At 38.7% G+C, this 22,832-nt stretch overlaps 1 pseudogene; it reads right to left on the bottom strand.

The window, feature by feature from the left end:
- Positions 1-12,075: 12,075 nt before the first annotated feature.
- The window catches only part of LOC120520982, a 38,236-nt pseudogene continuing 27,479 nt past the window's right edge, over positions 12,076-22,832 (bottom strand).

Here is a 22,832-nt window from a genome sequence, read left to right as displayed (position 1 = left end):
TCAGATCAAGCACTTACATTTTGCCTGTTACGATGGGACACTTCTGCTGCAATTGCCCACATCAGCTTCCTCCCCCAACTTCCTTACCTGAACCTGAGGATATTCCTTTCACAGGGACCCCCAGCCATTCTCTTCAATTTCCTTTGCACACTCGCCATACAGACACAGATCCTTTATTGACTTTGCTAGTGAATGGCACTGAAACTGCTTTTCTAGTCTGCCTCAAAAGATACAGTGACTGCGCTTACTGCTTCTGGACAACCACATGTTTTGCTGGTGTCTAAACCTCTTCAGGTTCAGCTTCATTTCAGTGGTTCCACTTTGATGCACCGTTTTTTATTAAATCAGCTCTGCCCTGTTAATCTGTTAGGAAGGGATCTGATGACAGAGCTCTCCCTCTCTATTTCTCTAACCGAACGAGGGTTTTACTGTTCTATTCCTAAATTCCTGTGCCGTCCTTCCCTTTCTGCTTTTTCATTGTAAACCACCTCTCCCTCTTGGCTTTCCTCATTTCCCGATGCACTGTGGTCCCAGGGGAAAAATGATTATGGAAGGATAGCACACTGTGAGCCACTGGTGATTTACCCAAAATCGTCCTTCTGCCCGCATTGCGACCAGTATCCTCTGTCTCCAGCAGCAGAGGCTGGCATCTCCGCCGTACATTCCGATCTCGTGAAACGTGGAGCAATCATTCAAAAGAAATACTCTCCAGTCAACTCCCTCGTTTTACCTGTTTAAAAGGCTGACGGTTCATGGTGTTTTTGTTCAAGATCTTCGAAAACGTTAATTCTGCAGTTTTTCCTAGGGCACCTATTGTTCCTAATCCTTCCACTATACTTTCTACGATACCCCCGTCCACCCGTTATTTCTCTGTTATTGACCTTGCTAACGCTTATTTTTGTATTCCTTTGCACCCCGACTCTCAATTCTGGTTTGCCTTTACTTTCCAAAACCGCCGTTGGACAAGGACCGTTATGCCTCAGGGATATACTGCAGCCCTTGTGTATTGGATAAGCTCTTGCTCGAAATTTAAAAGGCCAGATAAAGACAGTGTATTGATACAGTATGTAGATGATATAATGTGTAGTACTACAGAAGAAGATTGTGCACGTGATACTCAGAAATTGTTATTTTTAGCAGAAAATGGCCATAAAGTTTCTAAAACAAAACTGCAGTTAATTCAAACAACTGTGAAATATTCAGGTCATGACATTTCTTATGAAACAAGAGCTCTCTCTCTCTAGCGATCATATAAACACCACTCAAAATCTTCCTAGACCTGTTACAAAGCAACAGGTTGTGTCTGTATTAGGCATTCTAGAATACTGCCGGCAATGGATTTTAAACTTCACTGAAAGAGTACAGCTTTTGCAAACTTTAGCGATCACCCCTGATCTCCCCATTTCTGGTCAGGTGGCATGGAATGATCAAGCTGAGAATGCTCTATGTGACTTAAAAAAAAAAAAAAGTGCCCTACTGTTTGCGCATGCGTTAGGACTGTTGACTATCTCGTCCATGAACAGAGAAGGGGGGATATATGAATGCAGTTCTCACACAACTCCATGGAGAAAAAAAACAAAGGCTTAGCCTATTTTTCGAGAAAATTGGATCCAGTGGCTGCGGGACTTCCAACCTGTCTCAGAGCTGAAGCAGCCACAACAGAGGCCGTGCTAGCCAGTACAGATATAGTGCTCATGAGCCCCCTAGTGGTAAAAGTGCCTCACGCCGTACACTCCATTTTAGTATGGGCTAAAACCTCACATCTCACTACTGCTAGGGAAATACACTATCAAAATGTACTCTGTACATTGTCAAATGTTACCATAGAAAGGTGCTCCACCCTAAATCCAGCTACTCTTCTACCAACTGTCATGATGAAATAACTAAGGTTATAAAACCTAGACCAGACCTAGAGGAAACTGGTGCTTGTCAGTTGTTACAGGGAAAAATTGTAACTATCTATACTTATTCTAGATATGCTTTTGGAGTCTGCCATGATCATGGGGCATTATGGAAACTCAGGGGATTCAAGACCAGTACTGGCAAGCCCATTCAGCATCAAAAACTAAAAGAATCCCTCTTAGAGGCCATAACGAAACCATCAAAGCTAGCGATCGTTAATGTCAAGCTCACACAGGAAAACAGGATCCTGTCAGCAAAGGAAACAAATTAGCTGATCATTTTGCTAAACGGGCTGCGTATAATAACACACCAATCTCTTTATTCCAACAGAGAAATGACCAGGACACTGATAATCAAATTATTTCTTTACATAGTGCAGCCATGGACACAGGGAAGAGAAAATGGTCCAAAGAAGGGTCCCTCTCTGATGGAGTCTGGACCCATAAGTAAACTAACAAGCCTTTCCTCCCAAAGGCTTCTTTCCCAGGTATGGAAAAAATCGCCCATGGCCTAGACCATGCTGGAAAAGACGCCATGGTTCAAGATGTTGAAAAACATTGGGAAGCTGTAGGTTTCTCTACATATGCAGAGCAGTTCTGCAGGTGCTGTGCATTATGTCAAAAGTTTAATGTAGGAAAGGGCACCCAGGTAAGTCCCCTTACACCTAACCTAATGGGTCTATTCGAACACCTTCAAATGGACTTCATTGAATTGACACCATCAAAGGGGTACCAATACTGTTTAGTAACTGTTGATGTGTTCTCCCGATGGGTGGAAGCTTTCCCTTCCAAACATGCAGATGCCAAAACTGTGGCAAAAGCTTTGATAAAGGAAATCATTCCAAGATGGGGCATACCACAGAAATTACAAACTGATAATGGCACACACTTTGTAAATTCCATTATAAATGAATTAACCACCTGGCTCCAGATAAATGTGCATCATTATTGCAAATACCACCCCCAGAGTGGAGGTATTGTGGAACGATGCAATGGTACCTTGCAATCTAAATTGGCTAAAATCTGTGAGCAAATAAATTTAACTTGGCCTGATGCTCTGCCTCTGGCCTTGATGGGATTAAGGGGAAGAACACATCGGCAGTTAGGGCCGTCGCCATTCAAAATTCTGACCGGACGGCCCATGCCAGTCGGCATGGTCATAGGTAATGTTACACTGCATACTGTGGACAATGATCTTCTTTCCAGTCTTACAGGTCTCCAAGCTTCTCTGAAGGAAGTCCACGAGCAGGTGAATCAGGCCTGGAGAGCTAGTCCTCCATCAAAGGAACCTAGATTCTGGTTAGAGATACTTGAAGGAAACATTGGCATCACTCTCGGTGGAGGGACCTTTCCAAGTTCTGCTGTCGACACCACACGCTGTTAAAGTTGAGGGACTGCCTGCTTGGATTCACATCTCACATAGCAAAAGATGGCACCCTTGATTGTGGTCCTACTATGTCTTTCCATCCCCTTGTCGACTGCTCTGGTCACCTTGACTTTTCCTTTCGGAGTCACCACATCAGTTCAGGTGGATTTTTGTTCTATTATTGACTGTGGGACTGATCGACAAATCCAGTGGACCTGGTCTGACAAATATGTGTGTGCAACTGTTACAAACTCTGGATTCGGAAGTAACTGTGACAAGTGGGACTGGGTTTTTGCTAATACTGGAACTGATGACTGGGGTTTATCAACCCTATAAGGCCCAGAAGTATGGTCTGAAATATCGTTTTCTATTAAAAGGACATGCCCCTCATGAATGTGCCGAATACCATTGTAACCCTTTGATCATTACTCTGAAGAACCCTTCTTTACATGATTCAGGAACCTATATTTTAGGGGCATATGTATCTGGAATAGATCCTCTAGGGAGATTTCAAATTAAGGTTGAGAACCCTGTTACTAACACCTCCCATTTCCCCACACACACCCCTCTCTCTACCTCTGGTCCAAACCCCCCTGTCAAGGTCATGAATATTTCCACCTTTTCTTCCACTTTTTCGATTGAAACTGGGTATGGGGATCAGAACCGTTGGCTGCAATGGGTATTATATTCGGCTAGAAAAGTGAATCAATCTGATTGCTATGCATGTGCTACAGCTAGGCCACTGTCCCTTTTCCTCTTTCTAACATAGATGATCCTACTGGCCTTCCTTGCTTACTTGCCATTTTATCTCTTCCTCTATTCCAATCGACTCTAATTGCATTACAGTTTTCCTTCTTTTTCCCTCTACTCTTCCCATGACTCCCCCGATGTTCCAGCCTGATAAAGGTATTTATACCTGTTTTTTTAGGAATCTCACTTCCTCTTGTGGCACAAATATTGGTAATATCCCATCCTCTTTTTGCTTCCAAACTTTTCCGATTAATTCTTCCTCTTTGACTTCCAAATTATCATACTCCACGAGCTGATATTTGGTGGATGTGCCATAGGTCTAAATTGCTTGACATCCTACCACCTGACTGGACTGGCACTTCTCCTTTAATACAACTTGTTATGCCTTTCCGACTTTTCCCTTTAACTGCCTTCCATGTGTCGACCATGTTTGGCTGACGTCGTCAACCCGTTCTGTGGACCCTTCCCAGTTTTCCCTACATGGCCCTGGGGTGTATTTTGATTCCATTGGAGTCCCTTGTGGAGTCCCTGATAAGTTCAAGGCAAGGGACAAAGTTGCTGCCGGATTTGAGTCTATTTTTCCTCAGGTTACTATAAACAAATATGTAGATTGGATTAATTACCTCTATTACAATAACAATTCTTAAATTTTACTAAGAAGCTGTTGAAGGTATCCATGAGCAACTTGATAAAACATCCCTCATGACCTGGCAAACTCGATTGGCTTTAGATATGGTCCTGGCTGAGAAAGGAGGCGTTTGTGCTATGTTTGGTGATGCATGCTGTACCTATATCCCTAATAATACAGCTCCTGATGGATCAATCACCCGTGCTTTAGCTGATTTGACATGAACTAGCTACTTATTCTGGCATTTCTAATCCTTGGGACAAATGGTTTATGTCCACTTTTGGGTCCTGGGGCCAATGGCTTAAGTCAGTTTTCATCTCTCTTACGGTTGCTTTAATTGTTTTCCTGCTTGTAGCTTGCTGTATTGTTCCCTTGATAAGATACATTGTATCCAAGTATTTTACTGCCTCTATGGCAAAGGCTTACTTTTTACACAAAGAAAAAATGCTTCAGATATTTTTTGTTTGCTAAAAAGGGGGGGATGTGGAAACTGAATGTTCTCTTCGTTCCCTTGTACTAATTCATATCTGAGAAGAAAGCTTTACTATACCATGCAAAAGCATGCTTTGTTTTAGCAAACAGAAAAATATTTGTGCAAAGAACTCAAGGTCTGAGCATTCCACACATGAGTCTGCCTTATCACGTTTTCCCTTAGCTTACATCTGAACGCCATAACAAAAGGAGCCAAGAAATCAAGTTTTACAAGGGGCGTTAAAGGGGCTCAAGGTTTGTGTATAATAAATGTGTTGACTGTTACATTTTATAATGATATTAAATCACGCATTCTAGGGGTGTATAACTGGACCCCACCCAACAGGCGGGTTCAGAAGAGCCCTGGCAGCTGTCATGTATATTTGATTGTCTGCTTTTCTGAAACTCTTCTCACCGTGACTCTGAAAAATAAAGCTGCTTTATAACCGCACCTGCTGTCTGGTCTGAGTTTTCATCCACATTCCACATTCAGATACAGTGATATAAATACTCTGAGCGGTGCAGTGAGAGTAATATGGAAAAAGATGGCAACCCCTAATGAGAGCAGCTGAAAGAAGAAGAAAAAGGTGCAGTGAGAGTAACAAAGCTTAAGCAGCTATGGTATTTGGAATAGCTTGGCCATTCCGTGGACCATTATATTGTTACAGGTTAATTGCAATCAGATGCTTTAAACTAATAAACAATAAGCGGTTAATTTCAGTGTACATGATAAAAGCCACGTCAGGGATGTGGATCTAAAAAAGAAAGGGAAACCACATTGGAACAAAAGCACGTTGCCAAATTTGAGCATTTTAAACAAAAGGATTTTGTTAAGAGCCACGGGAAAGAGCTCAAAGGGAAAGATTTCAGCGTGAACGATCAATTTCCTAAAGAAATTTTGGATCGCCACAGAGTTCTGTTCCCAATGCGTAAAAAATTCATCCAAGAAGGGAGCCGCGCTGTCATTTCTGTGGACAAGCTCTACATCAACAACAGGCTGTACAAGGAGCGAGGAGTGACAGACTGGCTTTATTAGCCCAACATCAGGTCACAAATTTATTATTCTTATCGGGATTCACTGGGTATGAGCATGTCAGGATATAAAAAAAAAGCTGCTTTAGATGATGGGATCACCTGTTCTCTCACCACCCCACACCTCTAACACCTTTTCTTTTTACTTTTTTTTTCTTTTCTTAACCTTTATCACTCTTTCCTTTCCTTCTTTTACCTGCTTCTGGAACTTTACATCCGCATGACACAATCACACAACTTTCCTACACTGCGTCAGCACACATACAACGCGCGCATACAAACACTAGATTATAATTATTACATTTTATAATACAACCACAAACACTCTTGGTTCTGTCTGATTATTATTATTATTATTATTGTCTGATTATTATCAGCATTAGTATTATTATTATCAGCATTATTATTATTATTTTCAGCATTAATAATATTATTGTTATAGCATTATTATACATATATTTTTATTTACTTATTTATTGCTTTATTTTTTTTTCAGATTAAATTATACATTTATTTACTTAACTTACTCACATGAAGGCACCATACATTAGCTACTCACACACACAACTATGGGTACACTAAGGTTTGTCAGTTGGAATGTTCATGGAACTGGCTCTAGAGAGAAGAGATTAAAGATTTTGATCAGCTTAAAAGACTGCAGGCAGATGTTGTCTTATTACAAGAGACTCATAGGTCTGCCACAGTTGCAGATGAACTTAAAACATCTGAGTTTCCCAGACTGTTCTCTGCCGCCTATAACTCTAGACAAAGAGGTGTAGCTATTTTAATACACAAAAATACAAATTTCAAAGTATTGGACACAGTCTCAGATCCAGATGGTAGATTTATAATACTAAAACTATCTATACAAAATCAAAGCTTATGTATTGTTAGCATATACTGTCCAAACATAGATGACCCGCATTCTTTCATAATTTTTTCTCTGTACTCTCCAACACTTGGACTGTCCACTTATACTTGCGGAGATTTTAATTTTTGGATGGATTATTCTTCAGACAGGCTCAGTACAGCTGGGACTCAGCGCAATTGGCATTCCACTAATATAGTCAAACAGTATATGAGTGATTATGGGCTTTGTGATGCATGGCGATCTTTTTATCCCAGCCGTAGAGAGTATACTTTTTTCTCACATGTTCATCACTCTCACTCACGTTTGGACTATTTTCTAGTCAGCAGCTCATTATTGGCTGACATTTCAGACACTGAGATACACCCTATAGTTGTCAGCGATCATGCTCCAGTTTCTTTAACTCTGTTAAATAAGAAAACAATCCCATCAGGTAAAAACTGGAGGTTTAATACGTCACTGCTTAAAGATGAAGGTTTTGTGGAATATTATAAAAAGAGTGGGCTTTATATTTAGAACACAATGACATTCCTGGAACATCAGCATCTGTTCTCTGGGAGGCAGGGAAAGAAGTGATGAGAGGTAAAATAATTAAAAAGAAAAAAATAGAAAACAAACATATTCAGGAATTAGAAGAAATCATTAAGTCTCTAGAGGCATCCCCAGAAGAAGAATTACAAAACAAATTGTGTAAAAGTAAACTAGAACTTAAAGGAATTATTGACAAAAAAACACAATTTTAGCACAAAGACTACGAATAGAAAACTTTGAACACGGTAATAAATCAGGCAAGTTTTAGCCAACCAGTTAAAAATAAACAAAGAGAAAACTGCCATATCTGCTGTTAAAGACTCAACTGGGAATATAGTATATGACCCTGAAAGAATAAACAACACTTTCAGAGATTTTTACAAAACCTTGTACTCACCACAGATTAACCCATCAGATAATGAGATCAATGAGTTTCTAGACAGGATAATACTTCCTAAATTATCAGATAGCCAAGCTACAGTCCTGGACTCGCCATTAACATCAGATGAGCTTCAGGAAGCTCTTAACTCCATGCCTAATAGGAAGGCTCCAGGTCCAGATGGGTTTCCAGCAGAGTTCTACAAAGAATTCTGGATCATTCTGGCCCAACATTCTTCAGAATGATGAGTGAAATAGAAGAAAATGGTAGACTACAGCCAAACATGAATTCAGCCAACATTAGTCTCCTGTTAAAACCAGGCAAAGATCCTATATTTCCTACCAGCTATCGCCCAATTTCTCTTATTAATGTTGACCTGAAAATAATTTGTAAAGCCCTTGCAAAAAGATTAGAGAAGGTAACCCCTTTCATAATACATCCAGACCAAACTGGTTTCATTAAGGGGAGACATTCATCCACAAATTCACGTAGATTACTCAACTTAATAGACTTTTCTTATAGCAGAAACATGGAAACCAGTATATTATCTCTCGATGCAGAAAAGGCTTTTGATAGAGTTAACTGGAAGTTCTTATTTGCAACTTTACATAAATTTGGTTTTGGAAACTTCTTCATAAACTGGTTAAAAATTTATACAGTTCACCAACAGCATGCGTCAGGACAAATGACCAAACATCAGATAGCTTCTGTCTTCAGAGGGGGACCAGGCAGGGATGCCCTCTCTCCCCCTCGCTATTTGCTATCTTTATTGAACCACTAGCAGCAGCAATCAGGCAAACTACAGTTATTAAAGGCATAAAGTGTAAGAACATAGAACATAAAATCAGTCTTTATGCAGATGACGTGTTACTTTATCTTCAGAATTCTCAATCCTCTCTCTCCCAGGCAATTGAACTAATAAACTCCTTTTCAAGAGTTTCAGATTATTCAATAAACTGGTTAAAATCCACAGTTCTTCCAATTAATTTCTCTTTTGTCAATTCCCTTAATACACAATTGGAATCAGGGAATATTACATACCTGGGCATTCATGTCTCCCAGGCTGGCAGATCTAACTAAACTAAACTACATCCCACTATTAAAGAAAGTGGAAGATGATCTTGCTAGATGGAAATCCTTACCGATATCACTTATGGGGAGGGTTGCCACAATTAAAATGATGGTTTTACCAAGAATCAATTACTTATTTTCTATGATCCCAAACAAGCCATCATCTGATTGGTTTAGATCCCTGGACTCCTCCATCACTAAATTCCTTTGGAAGGATAAACCTCCACAATTAGCTTAAAAACACTACAGAAGACCAAAGATAGAGGAGGGTTGGATCTACCCAACTTCTATCATTATTTCTTAACCAACAGGCTCCAATATATACCAAGATGGTTGCAACATAACCCGCTGGATGAGTCCTGGTTAGATGTAGAACAGACACTTTGCAATACTATAGAGCTTTCGGACCTACCGTTTATTAGCTCAAAAATAAGAAAGCATGAAAGCTTTAAAAGTATTAATATCAGTACCTCACTGACAGCATGGTGGGAATATCTAAAAATGACGAGTCTTCACTAATTCCATGCAGACACACCCATCTGGAATAATCCTGACATATTGCAAAACAATAAAATGATGAACCTCCCATACTGGAAAAGTAAAGGAATTCTATACATGGAACACATAGTTGAAGGATTGGATTTCATTCCATTTAACAGAATAGTCTCCCAATTTGGGATAGACAAGAATAGATTTTAGAATATCTCCAAATTAAATCAGTAGTTAAAGAAAAATTTAAGCTTAAAGTAGAATTACAAACACCATCAAGGGTATTAGACTTCTGTAATCTCAAACACCCCAAATTACTGTCTAAAGTATATAAAACATTGACCAAAATAGATGATACAATAGCAATTCCTATAGGCAAATGGGAGGAGGATCTATTAGTTAGCTTTGATCAGACTTTCTGGTCCCAAACCTGTTTAAAAACTTTTAAAACGATCAGAAACCCCAATTTACAACTAATTCAATACAAAATTCTACACAGAGTACACTATACAGGTCATCGGATGTTCAGGATGGGATTTGTGCCATCTGACACCTGCACACACTGCACAGACAACATTCCTGACAGTTATATCCACGCACTGTGGTCATGTCCACCTGTTCAGGATTCTGGTATAGAGTATGTGAAGACCTGTCAAAGTGTCTGAAATGTGATATCCCAACTTCCCCCTCATTTTGCTTGCTGGGGAACCTAGAGGATGTCCCGATTGAAACAAATTTGGTTCACGTGGTTCTCACTGCCATATGCATCGCTAAGAAAACTATCCTCATAAACTGGAAAAACAAAGATAATCTTTGCATTAACCAGTATAGAAATCTTTTATTGGATCATATTACACTTGAGACAGCCTCTGCCTCCACTTCAAATCAATCTCTCTGGGCTCCTTTGATCGGTTCCATCACATAGCGATGATGGAGGGTCATTGATATGGTCCTGCGGGATGCTGTGGTTGATGTGGTGGAGAGTCTGAGCTTGGAGTATCTGGAGGATCCCTGGGGTGGGTTCACTAGGGGGGTCTTGGGCTGGGGGGCTGCTGCCCGACTCTGGTGGTGCTTGGGTTACCTCTGGGGGTGGGCTTCTGGTGGTTGTGTGTGGGGCCTTAGGGGGTCTTGACGGTGGCTGCGGTCGCTGCCTAGTGGCTGCAATGCCCCTGGGTTGGTCTGGGTGTGGGCCTGGTGGCTTAGGGTTGGGGCGGCCGTCCCGGATGGGGATATGGGTGGGGCCTTGGGGATTGGGTCCTGGCATGTGCGCTGCCGGGAAGAGGGCGGAACATGCGGCAGTTCCACCATGGGGAGGGATGTCCGGGAGGGAGGATCCAGCTTTATCCTGGGTGTCTTATGTCTTACTTAATCTGAATGTTGAGTAAATGTGGGGATGGGAGTAAATATTCTGCTGGGGTGGTGTGGGTTGGTGGCCTCAGACTCCGTGGGGCTCTGTGATGCTGCTGCTTCGGGCCATGGCTAGATAGGCTGGGGCCTCCGTGCCCGGGTGGATTTTGGGAACGGAGGTGCCTATTGGGGCCAGTAGGGGAGCTGGCTCCCTGGAGGCTCAGGCCCCTCAGCCGTTCCTCCCCATCCTCAGACATTTCCCTCCTCCTGCTCCTTCACATCATCACACAAACATGCACATAGGGCCTTGGGGTGTGGGTAAGTCAGGGGGTGCGGGTATGGATCCCATTTCCGCAGTCCTGTAGCAGCCTACACCCCAATTTTATTTGCACATTAAACACTTCCACAAACAACATTCCACACAAATGCACACTTAGGGCCTTGGGAGTGGGCACACTCAACGGCATCCGGTGGGGAAATTTCAGCCTCACTCCAGTGCGGTGTCCACTTCCAATTTTAAACTGCACCTAGTCAGGAGAGTTTTGGGGGGGAAGTGGGGCTGTGTGTTGGCATCAGCTGGTGTAGGCCACATGGTGCCGGCACTGCCCGCCCCCCCAACCACAAAATGCACCTTATCAACACACACCAACACTACATTAGAGCAGGCGGAGGAGACTAGAGGTCTTATTACACCTCTGTTCTCAGTTAGCTGCCCGGGGCTGGAGGCTAGGAGTGGGAGCTGGCCGTCTGCCTGTGGTCTGGAGTGGTGGGTTGCTTTGCTCCGCGTTGGACAGGGGAGCCTGCTCATTATTACCCCTGCGGACGGGCTAGCTCTGGTGTCCGGGAATGGTTGTGAGAGAAAAACTGTAAGGCTAGTCGCCAGCATTCAGACATCAATTTTGATTGCTTCACAGCCGAACAGGACACGGTAAAAAAAAAAGGAACAAAAGCACTGAGTTGATGCGTGGTGCCGCCACTTTGCAAAACTGAGTGGAGAACTTGCGTACGCCAGGTTTGAACTAGTGTGAAAATGTGCATGGCTTTATGGAAAGTTTAGAATTTATACACCACGGATTGAGCATGGAAATGGGATTACGCAACATTTTTGTGCATATGCACCATTTATACATGAGGCCCTGGTCTACCGCCATATGCCTTTCAAATTTTCAGTCCACTTAAAGAGGCTGTATGTGGTCTGATGATGAGGTTAAAAAAGTGATGCTATCCTGAATTTGGGAGCAGTTAAAAAGCTTCTTCTCTGAAAGAATCAATTAGTGAAACAATACAAGAAGTGCATAGACCTGCAGGGAAACAATGTAGAGATATACGTAACTGTTACTATATGTTCATCTGCTCACAGTTACCGGTATTAAAGGATAAGTTGCCCTTACTTTTAGGATCTCTCTTGTATTTCTTTACCTTACTACATCATAAACTACAACCTGAGAAAAAATGTTCTAATATTTCTGCATTAGTCAACTATTTCCTACTCCTAAAGATTTAAACTTTCCTAACAAATTTTCCACAAAAGAAATAGAATAGCGAATAAAATTCTCATGTGATAAAGGACTGAGACAACCATTTAAACAATAAGCTTAGAATGATTTCTGGCTTGAGAGATGCACAGAGTCTGCGGTGGGCTGGCGCCCTTCCCGGGATTTGTTCCTGCCTTGTGCCCTGTGTTGGCTAGGACTGGCTCCAGCAGAGCCCCGTGACCCTGTGTTAGGATATAGCAGGTTGGAAAATGACTGACTGACTGAGATGCACAGAGTATACCACTGTTTCTGAGAAGGCAGTCAAATTCTTCCCGCTATTTACAACAAAGTAGATGCATGAAATATTAAAAGCTAAAGTAAAGCTTGTGAAACTGTTTTCCTGTGGAAAGTATGTATCTTTTTTATGCATATATAAGATGCTTTAGCAAGCAGATTGTCAGTTCATCAACTGTTGTTGAATAACCCTCAAGTATTGCAGGTGCTGCATACTACAAAGAACATACTTTAACTATAATAATAAGGCCAAATGATAGGCAGTGAGCAAACAATACTTCTGACTAATGATTGGGTAAGTGGGCTTTATTTAAAAAAAATGATTTTGTGTGGTTTCAGTGTTTTTAGCTGAATTTTGCAGAAATGGTTAATTTAACAATAATTTAGGAAATATACATAAACAGATTAATACGTAGTAGAAAATAGTGGGACCATGTATACAAATGTCTGTCATCCCTAAACAGCTCCTACAATTTTTTGGTAAACTCCTTAAATTAAAGCTGAAAGTCTACACTTCAATCACGTAATGATTGCTTTATGTCAAATCTATTATGGTGGCATACAGAGCCAAGGGTATGAAAATTGTATTACTGCTCAAATGCTTATGGACCTAACTGTATTTGGATGGTACCAGCATATGACTGGAAGCATGGATTTTGGGTTATGCTGCTGAAATATTTTAAGATTTTTTTCATGGACGTTTTCTATTTCTTGCTTTTATTCAAATTCATTGAAAGGGAATTTGGTTATCTTTATTCTCCATGAAAACATCCAATTGAAGCATAAATAATTAATTAAATAAATAATGAAAACAGATGTTAATGTGGTTGTGATGTTATCAGCCAGTTGTGTAATGATTTTTAAAATGTAGTGCCACACATTTGAATTAGGAAATTTAAGTGATGGACAGGAATAGTTGCTTTTTAATACACTGCTATACGTAATCCTGACAAATGAATGGATACAAAACATTTATACTTTGATTGTAATGAACATGGCTACAGTTTCAGTCCTCATTTATTACTAAATTTATAATAAAAGAAAAAGCCACTATTACAGATGTTGAGATCGAGGAATGGAAATATGTTTGTTTACTTTTTGGTAAAGCATCTACAGGATGTTGTACTGCTGTGGGCCTCAGAGCGCAGTAATACATATCTGAATCACTCATCATTAGTCTGTTTATTGTTAAAGATGTCCTTTGGAGAGACAAACTAAGAAATGTTGAATGACGATTTCCAATATCTTTTTCTTTTGATTCAAAAGTGTCCTGGCCAGCACTGTAACGCTGTATTATATAATGAGGAACTCCATTCTGATTTTGTTTGTACCACTGCAGAGAAAGCTGAGCTGAGCTACCAGTGTATTCGTAAGTGCAGTTCAGAGTAATCTCACCACCTTCACTTTTAGATACAAAACTGGGAATTTGAGTAATGCTTTCTTGTAAAGTCAGCCCTGAAAAAAAAATAAAACAAAAAACATAAAAATAATCAAGCCTAGAAGATTAATATTTCTTAACATTGCTAAATATCAAATTTTAAAACAATCACAAACATTAATTTCATTTCACAAAATGCCAGAAAAAGCTTTGAGGTGTATTTATTTACCTGCATAAACTAGGAGACACCAGAGTAGTTTCATCTTGATGCTAACTTCTATGCCAGATGGTATCTGCTGTAAACGAGAATGAGGTGTCTTTTTAAAATGACAAGACAACAGGATGTCTTTGACTTTTTTTTTTGGTCATCACTTAAAGAACAAAGCAAATTGTTCATTCAAAGTAAGAACTCAGGTTGTGATAGATAGATAGATAGATAGATAGTTAGATAGATAGATAGATAGATATACAGCTTACAGTTACACCTTATAACAAGTTAGATAGTTAGAGATTTTCCAGCTAAAAATTAACTTCTCTTTTGTAAGGTAAAAAGAACAAGAACACATGGTTAAACAGATCATACTGACTTTGATGATTTTTATTCAGTGTTCTGTGGATTTTGTCAAATTTTCTTGTGTATAACCAGAGTTCAGATAACTGGATACACATATTGTGTGATATCACTGACCTTTATTGTAGAATTTATTTTTCAGCAAGAAAACCAACTATATTATTTTTTTTAACATTTTATTGGTTTTATTAAAATCAAATAGGAAGAGAGCTAGGCCAACAGAGTAAAACTTTAAAACTAGGAAAAATAAAATAAATAAATAAAAATATTTTTTCTCAATTCTTGCTCACCCAGCACAAATTTACTATTTCATCCATCCATCCATCCATTATCCAACCTGCTATATCCTAACTACAGGGTCACGGGTCACGAAAATCCCAGTGTTTCCACAGTCCATTTAGTCATCAAGAATGGCAGTCAGGTCATGCAGGACATAAGGTCATACTTATTTTGTACCATAACATTCTGTAATCCATTTAATTAAATACAGGATGACAGGGCCAAAGCCTCATTCTCTTACAAATATACCTACAATCACTCAAGAGCTAATTTTGCAATCACCAATTGACCAAATCCACAGGCCCATCTAAATGGACAATGCCCAGGTATGGAATTTGAACTCAGGAATATGAATGCATGACACTTAGCTTCCAATCTTCGACACCTGTTTAATGTAATATATTCACCTGCAAAGTCAAACACCCCAGATATATTATTATCATTGGATGCAGAAAAAGCATTTGACATGATTGAATGGAACTACCTTTTCACTACATTAGAGAAATTTGGGTTTGGCCCGAACATTTGTGCATGGATCAAATTACTGTATACCAATCCAGAAGCTTCAGTTTGTATTAACATTTGTTCAGACTAATTTAAACTAGAACATGGTACCAGACAAGGATGTCCCTTGTCACCACTGCTATTTGCAATCGCCATTGAAACACTGCCAGTTCACTGTTGAAATGCTTATCAGATAAAGGGGATTATCAGAGAAGGACTTGAACAGAAAATTTCTCTATCATAAATTATATGGTACTGTATATATCAGATCCACAAAATACTGTGCCTGCAGTCTTAACAGCACTTACAGAATTTCAAAAGATCTCTGGTCAAAGAATTAATTTGAAAAAAGTATGCTCCTTCCAGTGAATTCTCATACATACAATATTAGATCGGACACCTTCCTTTTTATCATTGAAGATCAGTTTAAATACCTAGGGGTAAATATCACAAGTAAACATAAAGCTCTTTATCAACAAAATTTTGTCGTCTGTACGGAAAATATTAAGCGAGACTTGCATAGATGGTCAACCCTTCATCTCACTCTAGCTGGAAGAATTAACATTGTTAAGATGAATATCTTTCCTATGCTTTTTATTTCAAAGCATTCCAATATACAGTACATCAATAAATCATTTTAAGCAATTAAATTCAACAATAACTTCAATTATTTGGAACTCAAAACATCCACGGACCTAAAGAGCAACCCTACAAAGACCTAAGGCAGAAGGTGGCATGGCTCTTCCTAACTTTCAGTTTTATTACTGGGCAGCAAACATACAAGCTATTAAAACATGGACACAAATAGATGAACATACACAGGCTTGGTGCGCAATAGAAATAAAATCCTGCAGTACTTCTTTATATTCCCTGCTTTGTGCCCCAATAAATGCAAGTTATCGTCAATATACTAATAACCCAATTGTGCTTCACTCAATTAGAATATGGAACCAATGTAGAAAGCATTTTAAGATGGAGAATCTTTTATCTGTGGCACCTCTGCAGGAGAACCACCTTTTTCAACCTTCACAAACATATTCAGTTTTAATATCTGGAAAAGATTTGGGAGTAAATTGCTTAGAGATCTTTACATAGACAACATATTTGCATCTTATGAACAATTACATTCCAAATTTAACTTTCCAGGAACACATTTCTTTTACTATTTTCAAAATTAGAAACTTTGTTAAACAGAACCTGCCCAATTTTCTCATCTCGCACTTTTCTCTATGCTCGAAAAATATTGCTCAGTTTCGAGGACTCAGACAGCATTTCTGCAATACAGTAATCCCTCCTCGATAGACGAAAATCCATAAAGTAGAAACCATATGTTTGTGTAGTTATTTTTATATATTTTAAGCCCTTATAAACTCTCCCACACTGTTAACATTATTAGAGCCCTCTAGACATGAAATAACACCCTTTAGTCAAAAGTTTAAACTGTTCTCCATGACAAGACAGAGATGACAGTTCTTTCTCACAATTAAAAGAATGCAATTAGATCTTCTTCTCTTCAGGAGCAGAGAATTTCAGAGGAGAGAGAGAGCGAGAGCGCAAAAGAAAAGCAAACAATCAAAAATCAATACTTGTGCTTTTAAGTTTGCGCGCATTTTTAGAGGAGCGTTAGTATCTTCTAAGCAAACAGCCTCTGTGCAAACAGCCCCTCTGCTCACATCTCCTCCGTCAGGCGCAGAGAACGTCAGAGAGAGAGAGCGAGATTAAAGCAACAATCAAAAAATCAATACGTGTGCTTTTGTGCTTTTAAATATGCCGAGCACCGCAATAAAGCGGCATTTTTTTAGAGGAGCGTCAGTATCTTTTAAGCAAACAGACTCTGTGCAAACAGCCCCTCCATCAGGCAGAGAGAATGTCAGAGAGGGTGAGAGAGAGGCAGAGACAAGCAAACAATCAAGCTCAGCGGGATGCATATCTTATAGCATTGAGGAGTTTTAGTTAATATGTAATACATGCTCTGATTGGGTAGCTTCTAAGCCATCCGCCAATAGCGTCCCTTGTATGAAATCAACAGGGCAAACAAACTGAGGAATCGTGTAGCATAAATTAAAAGACCCACTGTCTGCAGAAATCTGCGAACCAGCGAAAAATCTGTGATATATTTAGATGTGCTTACATTTAAAATCCAGCGATAGAGTGAAACCTTGAAAGTCGAGCGATATAGTGAGGGATTACTGTATATAAAATTATTTTACAGTCCCTCCCTTTCAAGGATCCAAGAGGATAATGGGAAAAGACCTCTCACTCAACATATCAGAAAAGGAATGGAAGGTAGCAATGCAGAGAATTCACTAGAGCTCCATATGCGCAAAGCATTCAATTATTCAACTCAAAATTATATATTGAGCATATATGTCTCACTTAAAACTGTCCAAAATGTTTCCAGGAAAGATCCAATCTAACGCTGCAATCATTTTCCAGCCTCACTGGGTCACATGTTTTTGGCCTGCACCAAATTAACATCATTCTGGACATAATTTTTTTAAGTGCCTTTCAGACAGCCTTGGTGTCACAATCCCTCCTAACCCATTAACAGCTGTGTTTGCTGTTTTTTCCAGATGTGCTTGAAGTGGAGAAGGACAAACAAACTGTGATTGCCTTCACTACACTATTGGCACACAGACTCATTTTGCTAAACTGGAAGAATCCTAACTCTCCTCTTTTAAGTCACTGAGTAACCAGTGTTTTATACTATTTGAAATTGGAAAATATCAAATTCTCAGTTAGAGGATCTGTGCAGACCTTTTTCAAAACCTGGCTGGATCTAATCAATAATATGTTAGAATAAGCTCTTAAAGCACTGAGGAAGTAGATTCTCTTCCCATTTCTTTTTCTTCTCCATTTATCTTTATCTGCCTATTAAACTCATCAATGTATGTATTTTTACAAGCTTTAACTTTTAATTCGTTGGCCAGGCTCTCTTTCTCATGGGTGGGGCTTGATTTGGTTTTCAATCCTATTTTTTGTAAAAATGTATCTATTTGTATGGAATGATTACAATAAAATAAAAAAGGAATATGAATGCATGAGGCAATACTAGCCATTGTGTTACCCAATATGTTTTCTTATTTTTTTCATTTTAATTTCTCAGTTTGATATAAAGTCATATTAAAAGTCTATTTTCAGATCATTTTGTAGTAGAGGTGTGGCAAACCGCTGAATTTTATATAAAACAAATTTAATACATTAAAATATGTATTTGTTGTAAGAGAGCAGTAAGTGAACAGTTTCACTCTTTTAAACACATGTTAAAAATATGACAATCAAGCAATTGCTTTGTTTCAAAATCAAGAAGGCAATAACCTAAAATATAAGCACAAAAAAAAAAAAATTCTCAGAAACGTCTGACGCTTATATGATCTTTCATAGTTTGTTAGTGCCATCTACTGTTAATCATGGCACTGTATTAAATATCTGTAAAAAAATGACATGTTTTCATTATTAAAATAGAGTGAAAGATAAAGCAGATTATTTATGTCAAAAATCTATCCTTTTAAAGTTATAGAGACTTTATCTAGGTTAGAGTTTGAGAACTGACTGTTGGGATGAACTGTGTAAAAGATGGCATAACACAGATTGGGATTTGGGGCACATGCCAGTGATTCCCACATATTATGAAAAAAAAAGAATGCAAATCAAATTAGGAAAGAATCAAATTCTACTTTTCAGACCATCAGAATGGTCATTTCAGGAAATGGCAATGATTATATGTGTTCTATCCCTGAAGGGTAGGTGTTTGATGCAGAAGTGGACATATCTTTAATTATTCTCGACTCCAGGATGCTCTCAGTTGCAGATGAAAAAGGAGAATGTGTAAGTGATAGCACACTCTCACATTTCTGAAATTGAAGCTGCAATACAGTCAAAAAATGTGGTGTGACGTTTCTCTGCGTCACAATGGGTGGCCTCACCCATTTTAGAAACTTTACATGGAGTTGAGGTAGCCTGATGTGACGTTTCCCTTCTTTGGCCAGGCCTGTTTTTTCTCATACTGTGGCATTAGTGAAGCGATGGTTCCAATATTTGATTCTAATGTTTAAGTTGAAGACTATAAAAAACATTTTGTCATTTAGCATTTAGTAAGACATAGCAAACCTCCTACAATACTCTTAAAAATAAGCCATTAATCACACTAGACAAAAGAATTAGTTCTCCAAGACTACAAAAAAACTGGTTATGGTGCCCTTAAGAATTTAAAATCTTACACCTGGAGACAACATCCCTTGTGTTAACAAAAAAACAAAAAAAAAAAAAATACAAAGAGAACTGCAAAAGAGACCACAGAGATCTGTACAATTCAGATCACCATTCCATTCCATGGAAAATGTATCATTATCTCAGACTGCATTACGCTCAGTACCCTCTAGGAAACATGTATTTAATTTGATAATGACAAGTGCCATTCACTCACCTGATGCTAATTCATCATTAATTAGGCTAATTTTACAATTGTAATACTTTAGCTTTGTATTTTCTCAAGTCTCCAGCTTTTGATCATTACTGCATTTTTATATTTTCTACTCTCATTTTTTTATTATTTGATTTGTTGCTTAGTTGTGCTATAACTGCTCATAAAGTTTATGACATCTTTAGTTGATTCTAATATTCAGGTAGCCCATTTTAGATCCTTTTTAAAGAATCCCTAAACCAATTATTGTTTTCCCAGGTATTACCTTTTTAGTACAGGTCTTTACACAGGAAGCTCATCTGAAGGTGAAAAGTGATATTAGTGACACTGAGATAGCATTTGTTGTATCTATGGTCCAATACTTGCTTGAGTAACACTGTAAAGTTCCATTAAAGGTCTATGGCAGCACTTTTCTACTTTAGAGAACTGTGCTCTACCTCTAGACTCATTCCATATAAGCTTGGATAATATTATTAAAGGCATGAAGTATCAGTTACATTCAGCTGTGTTCTTTTGGGACCAGTACTGCTGTAGCCACAATACTATGGACCCTCTGGGATAACCTCTCGAAAACTGCACAACTAGGCAACATTTGAGTTAGATACTGAAGGGTTTTTTGGCAATTTTTTGAGGTACACAAGAGATATATAAAGGAAGATGAAGACATATGGAAGAATATTTTTAGGGTAACATAGCATTCATCTTTAAAAATAACATAAAGGGTTAATAAATGTCTTAAACCAGATAAAGGTCAAGTGAACAGCAAAATGTACACTGAAATACAAGAATTGGTTTAGGAAAAATACTGAGATGGTCAAGTAAATAAAGAATGTACCAGAAGAAAGGCTGATGTAATATACAAAATGTACTGAAGAATGACTAAGAGTTGACAAAGGAATCAGCAGATGTCCTATAAATGAGAATGGACCGTTGGTATATGCACAGAAATTTCAAGGGTCGTGATGCAACTCACAGTTATAAGAATCACTAGAATATAATATACTTTTATTTTATATAAATCATTTGGGTGTAAACCAATGAACCAACCAGAGTAAAATGTATGCATTGATTTACGCTGTATGTAAATTCAACAGTTTATAAAATGAACCTCTATTCTTTGTTTCTCTGACCATTCTGATCATGCTGTAGCAGACTGATTGTGAAGAATGCTCCCTCTAAGGCATTTTGCCGAGGAGTTAAATAAAAAATACAATGAACAACTTTTCTACTGCCTGATAACTGATTTGTCCTGTTAGGGGACGTTTCTTTCTTTAATAAGATGTTAAATTTCTACCACAGACAAAACAGGGTGATACACTGGAAAACACACACATTTATGGTCTTAACTGACAAATTCATTAATAATTCTACTACTCAATGTTCTATTGTCCTCTTTACCTCTTTTATTCTTCTGATTATTCTCTCGCTTTCTGACATGAGAATGGACTGTTAAGAAAGCAGATTTCACATGGGGGAGGTACAACAGCTACTGTTTGAAAAGGTTAAAAGGATGATCAGAGTGTATCAAGGACTTGGACTCATAGAATTAGATTACAGGAAGTGTCAAAATTAGGTATTTGGAGTTCATGGCAAGGAAGACAAGGGCGCAGTGTGCCAAAAGGGTTATGGAGTAAGCAATTGACCTGCTCATAAAATTACATTTACATTAGATTTTCTCATTTGATAGATGCTTTTATTCAAAGTGACTTATAAAAGAGGCCAACATAATTGAAAAACATTAGTCTGGAGGGCTACTTTGAAATAAGTGTTACAGAACAAAGTTACAAAATGTGCCTTTACAAATGAAGAGCTTTAAGCAAAACACAGAACAGCAAACAGAACACGACAAGAATAGTTCAGCTTTCATTTTATATTAGAAAATATCATCAAAGCATTGTATAAGAGAACAAGACAAGATACCCCACTAACTCTGTTTAATTATGCACCTGCCTTAGCCAAAGTAAATCAAAACCAAAAATCGAATAAAAAACAAATGTAACTTCTCAGTTAGTGCTTTTGTTTATGAGCTTTGTCACTTGCAATTGCCAGGCCAATGCTGAACTCTGACTTATGGCATTGCAGGAAATTATATTTGGAGCATGGTGGAAGGGGCAAAGCTTTCATGTGGGAGGCAGAAGTGACATCCGTCTTCCATTTGCATGTTCTCAAGTCTAAGGGCAAAAGAGGATAAGACATTACCAGCAGTGCCACCTCACACATCAGATGTGGTGTTACAGTTTAGTTCAAAGTCTCTTAAACACACGTGTTTGACAACAGATATTCACAGAATAAAAAAAGTCTTCAAATGCAGATATATAATAACTTCTCACAGCATACACAGCTTTATTACAAACTAAAACGATTAAAGAGGAAAGTTAAGTGACATTGAGAACCAGAATGCCAATAAAGGGTTGAGTAAGGGATGAGTCCCAGGTATGTTACCTCAGATCAGGCCTGAAATGGAATGGAAAGAAAAGAGTGTATTACGTGGGGCCATGGCCTGTACTGTATCATTTAAGAATGCTGATGACATTTTAGAAGTGTGGATCAAGAGAGGAATGCTTGACTGTAAGGTCTGACAGACTGATTATATTGGACCACTGACTAGTGACCCAAGTATGACCTTGTTGATGACAACTGTAGACACATATACAGGAATCAGTCAGGCAGTCCCCTAGCCAGGGCAAAAGAGGTTACAGCTGAGAAAGTGGTAAACTGGCTATTTCAACTATAGCAGATGCGATTAAAACACGTATAATGCAACACAGTTCATGAGGCTAGACATACAAGAGTGGGCACATAAAAGACGAGTGCAAAACTAATTGCATACCCCATATCATGCCTGAGCTGCAGGTCTAGAGGAATGGTGTAATGTTAAAGCAGAAGCTTAAACCTTTAACCAGGATAACAGGAGAAAAGGTTGGCTTAGTCAGCTGAAGCAGGCATTTTTCTTTTGAATAATTAGCCTTTGTAATGGAGCATACCAATGGCTCAAAAATAGATCTGCCACAAAGTGACTTGGTAGTGCAGGTGCAAATAGATGGACAGATACTTTAACAAGGTATAACCTATAAC

This window comes from Polypterus senegalus, unplaced genomic scaffold, assembly GCF_016835505.1.
Source record: "Polypterus senegalus isolate Bchr_013 unplaced genomic scaffold, ASM1683550v1 scaffold_2433, whole genome shotgun sequence".
In the NCBI taxonomy this organism is placed as follows: domain Eukaryota; kingdom Metazoa; phylum Chordata; class Cladistia; order Polypteriformes; family Polypteridae; genus Polypterus; species Polypterus senegalus.
The sequence above is the reverse complement of the archived record's forward strand: the minus strand, read 5'-3'. Positions and strand labels throughout refer to the sequence as shown.